Source organism: Sceloporus undulatus, chromosome 6 (assembly GCF_019175285.1).
Source record: "Sceloporus undulatus isolate JIND9_A2432 ecotype Alabama chromosome 6, SceUnd_v1.1, whole genome shotgun sequence".
In the NCBI taxonomy this organism is placed as follows: Eukaryota; Metazoa; Chordata; class Lepidosauria; order Squamata; family Phrynosomatidae; genus Sceloporus; species Sceloporus undulatus.
This window is the reverse complement of record NC_056527.1, coordinates 148,068,891-148,073,260: the sequence shown is the minus strand read 5'-3', so window position 1 is coordinate 148,073,260 and position 4,370 is coordinate 148,068,891. Positions and strand designations below refer to the sequence as shown.

Below are 4,370 nucleotides of genomic sequence, written 5' to 3'. Positions count from 1 at the left end.
CCCCCCCTTCCTAAAATCCTGCCAAGAGAGTGACCCAGCACTGAGACGATGGCAACCCAAGGAGATCAAGGATGTGGTTGAAGTCATGCAATGCTGGCAGACCTCATGGATAACACTGATGGTAAATCTCCATCCGCCAGCAAAGATGTACCTGTGGAAGAACAACAGTGGGTTGGAGCGGTTAGTGGAAGGGGGGATAAAGCAGGTCACTCTCATGCCATTCCCAATACTAAGACCACATCCCCGTCTGGTGGGACTTCACCCCAGACACACATGGGCTGGGATCCTGTTGGTATCCTACACCTCTGCAAGTCCCCTTAAAGACGTAGTTGTCATATTTTGGCTCCTGAGCAATGGCATACTCAGTTCGTGGTTCTAACTGTGCAAAGTCAGTGGTAGCATAAGCTTCCAGAAACTGCCCAGTCTATGAAATCTTATGCTACAAATCCCTTTGCAGACTGAGATTCCAGATTAATGTGGCTCTGTCTCAGATTTTAGTTCACAGTACCGCCTGGATTTCCCTGTGTGGCCACTCACCCTTCAGCCACTGACTGGTTGATCTAACGTTGTTGGGATCTCTGGCCATGAGGCTGCACATCCTCGGGTGGCATCTCATGGGTGGCTAAAGAGCCCCTATGCCCCCCCCCAGGGCCCAGCCAACAGGCCCACAGGGGAACCACCATCGCAGCCCAGCAGCTACAGTCAGCAGTGGAGCTGGAGAGGGAGAGGCCCCAGCCACAGAGGACAGCGCTTGCTGGCGGTAAGCTAGCCTTACTTCCAGGGGAGGACGGTGTCTGGGTGGCAGCAGTTGCAGTGCCCCAGCCGAAGAAGAGGCCAAGGCCCAAGATTTCTGGAGGACCCGAGGGAGAGACACGGCCCTTTCCTGCCGGGCTCCAGAGGACTGGAAAAGCCGGGGCTTGCTGGAGGCTGGTCTCGGTCCTCCGCGGGGGCTGCCCTCCTTCTGGACAGGAGGCTTCTCCCCCAAGAGAAGCTGCCCTCCCGCCTTCAGCCGCCGGAAGAGGAGCCTCTTCTCTCCCTCGGAGGAAGGACACTCCCTGGGGACGAGCGGCTCTGGCGGGGATCCAGGGTCGGAGTCAGGTCCAGGGCTGGCACTTGAGAGGGCATGAGCCCCGGAGAGACGGAGGGGGAGCCCTGGGGGGCTGCTGCCAGCAGGGAAGGCCAGCGCTGCTCGGGGAGAGGGCGCCCTCCTCCTCCATCGGGGCTACAGCCTCCCCTTAGTTTACCCGGAGCCGGACAAGACGTCTAGGGACTGGGCTCCTTTCAAAGGCAGGCCAAGGCCCGGCGTGGGCCGCCCTTCGCTGGCCTTCGGGGCCGAGGAGAGCGAGCGGGGCTCCTGGGGCCTCCCTCCGGAAGGAGCCGAGGGAGGGAGGCAAGGGCGCCCCGCGAAGGCTCTGCTCTCCAGCGGGAAGAGGCTGGACGGAGCCGGCTTCCTCGGGGGAGGCCTGTGGACTCTTGGGTCCCTCCCTCCGCTGGCTTCCCTTCCCTTCCTCCGGGGGCGCCCTCTCTCTCTCTCTCTGTCTCGGCTTCCGCTGCCTGCCTGCCTGCCTGCCTTCCAGTTCCGGGAGCAGGAGGGGCGCGTGCCTCCTTCCCTCCCTCGGCGGCACAGGCGCCTCTCCTCCCTCCCCAAGAGCAGCCTCCTGGGGCCTCCCTCGCAGCCGCTCCTCCCGGTAAGCCCCCCTCCCTCCCTTCCTTCCTGCGGGAGAGAGGTCATGTGCTCCTTCGGGGCCGCGCGGGGGACGACGGGAGCGAGGCACCGGGGCTCCTCCTGGGGCCCTCGCCGCTTGCCTTCCCGCCTCTGTCCTGCCCTGGAGCCCGAGGAGGAGGAGGAGGAGGCCCCGGCAGCCTCCCTTCCCTCGGCCTGGCTCCTGCTCTTGCTCCCGGGGGGCCTTCCCCTTCAGGGCCCCACAAAGCCAGGCCGCCCCTGGCGCCCGCTTCAGGCTCGGAGGAGAAGGCTGGGCCCTGAGAGGAGGCCCTGGAGAAGCCCAGGCCTCTCGCTCCAGGGTCAGTGCCGCCCTGTCCCTTGGCTCCTGCTGAAAAGGAGCCATGCCCCGCGGAGAGCCTCTCCATCCATCCATCCATCCCGCTTTCATCTGGAGCGCAAACAGCCGCGTGCCTCGGGGATGGTGCCAGTCCCTTGGCACTTGCTGCCCTGGCTTCCTCCTTTAGAGCCTTCCTCACATGCCCATCCACTTATCCACGGGTCAGATCAAAACTCATCCCTTGGACCCAAAGCCTACCCTTGGCTTCGAGTCTCGCCTGTGCGCTAGTTCATTTGATGTGAAGAATGCTATCCTTTTAACAAGAGCAACTCCGAGTATAATTAATACTCTGTCTCTTAACTTTAATGTCTTTAAAACACAAAGGGATCCATGGATCTGGATTATTTTATTCACATCTATATTCACGCCGGATAACGGCGCAAAGCGAACAAAAGCCAAGCAAGGTCTTTAACAAGCTTCAAAACGGAGTGGAAAACCATCCTTTCAGAGAACCTTCCGCAGGCATGAGTAATTGTGGCTTAACTATCTGATGGTTTCTTTTAATGACGGTTTATCGAACCAGTTCCTGTATTGCTTGATTGTATATGTATTATCCTACTTGATAGTATTAATTTTCACTGGATAAGATTAAACATCCATTATGAAGCCAAGCTCTCACTCCATTCCAGGCTTCTTGCTCCAGGTCGGGGAGGTAAAGGAACTCTGGGCCCTCATCCCTTGGCGCCCATCCACATCCTTCTCCTTCTGTGTCATGTCTTGTTTTTTTGTTGGTAAGCCCGAGGCAGGGAAACGCCAATTAAAAAGATTGTAAATGTCAAGCGCGTTAAAGTTAAAGCAAGCGCGTGCATAATAAAGGTTAATAAGAATAATAATAATATATCCTTCAAACAGAGGGGAAAAGAGGATCCCAACAAGTATCAGCGTCCGGTTAGTCGACATCAATACCGGAAGATTCTAGGAGCAATCATTAAAAAGAGGCGTCTGTGAACTCGATAAGGCAATGCCATACTCCCAAAAAAAAAGTTCAACATGGTTTTCAGAGAAAGATCGCCAGACAAATCGTGATCTCTTTCTTGATAAACTTTACCACTTGTTAGTGAAGGGAATGCTGTGAGAGAAGTTAGCGTGATTTGCATTAATGCCTTGACAGGGTTCTCTTCCATGACAGTGCTTGCCAAACAAGACTTGTAAAAGATGGTGGGCTTACAAGGCAACTGTTCAAATGGATTTGCAAATTGGTTGACTGGCCGAACCAACCAAATTTTGCGCACCCGATGGTGCTACGTTTTTCATCCTGTAAGAGCGTGACCAGTGGGGCCACAGGGCTCTGTCCTGGGGCCAGTTTGCTATTCAACATCTTTATCTAATACTTGGATGAAAGAATTGGAGCATACTAATCAAATGTACCAGATGGACACCAAACTAGGAGGAGTAGCTAATACTCCAGAGGACAGGATCAGAATTTCAAAACTGACTAAATAGACTTGAAAAGCTGGGTCCAAGCTAACAAAATGAATTCAAACGCCAGGGAAATTAAGTTACGTTACTTCACTAGGGCAGACAAATAAAAAAGCATAGATCATATTATTAAAGTAACAACCTGGCATGAACAAGAGCTTATTTTGTTAAATTGTATCTGGGAGTCCAATATACCACAAGTTGAAAACAATTAGTCAACGTGTATGCGTGCAGCTCAAAAGTATCCAGATTGCAATTTTATTAGGCTTGCATGCGATATAAGTAATATGTCCCTAGATCAAGGGAGTAATAGTGCCACTTAATTTGCTTATGGTCATGCCCCGACGGAAATTTGTGTCCAGTTCTGGGCACCACAATTCAGAAAGGACATGAAACTGGAGCGTGTCCAAAGGAGGGCGACAAAATGGTGAAGGGTCGGGAACCAGGAAGCCCGATGAGGAATGACTGAGGTAGCTGGAGAGGTTTAGCCTGGATAAAAGAAGGTGAGAGAGGTGATATGATAGCCCTGTTGTAAATAGTTGGAAAGGATGTCATGGTGAGGAGGGAGGCAGCTTGTTTTTCTGCTGCTCCGAGAAATAGGAACACAATGAGCAAGCCCAGGAAAGGTAGTCCACCTCACATCGAGGAACTTCCCCCCCACCCCCCCCTACAGTCAGGGCTTGTTCGACAGGGGAACACACTGCGGCCCCTCGGAGTGGTAAATGAGTCCGCCTTCTTTGGAGGGTCTTTAAGCAAATCGGATGGCCATCTTCATGGGGAATCTTTGAGTGATAGGGTCCAGGCATGCAGAAGGAGGTTTGGACGGATCAGAAGTCCCTCTCATGGAACTAGGCAGCCCTATCCTTATTGTATGGCTTGCCCCTGACCCTT

The 4,370-nt window shown here is 53.9% G+C and overlaps 1 protein-coding gene across 2 annotated transcripts in view; it reads right to left on the bottom strand.

Moving 5' to 3' along the window:
• The window catches only part of MINDY2 (MINDY lysine 48 deubiquitinase 2), a 689,230-nt gene that overhangs the window by 4,598 nt on the left and 680,262 nt on the right, over positions 1-4,370 (bottom strand). The window lies entirely within an intron of this gene.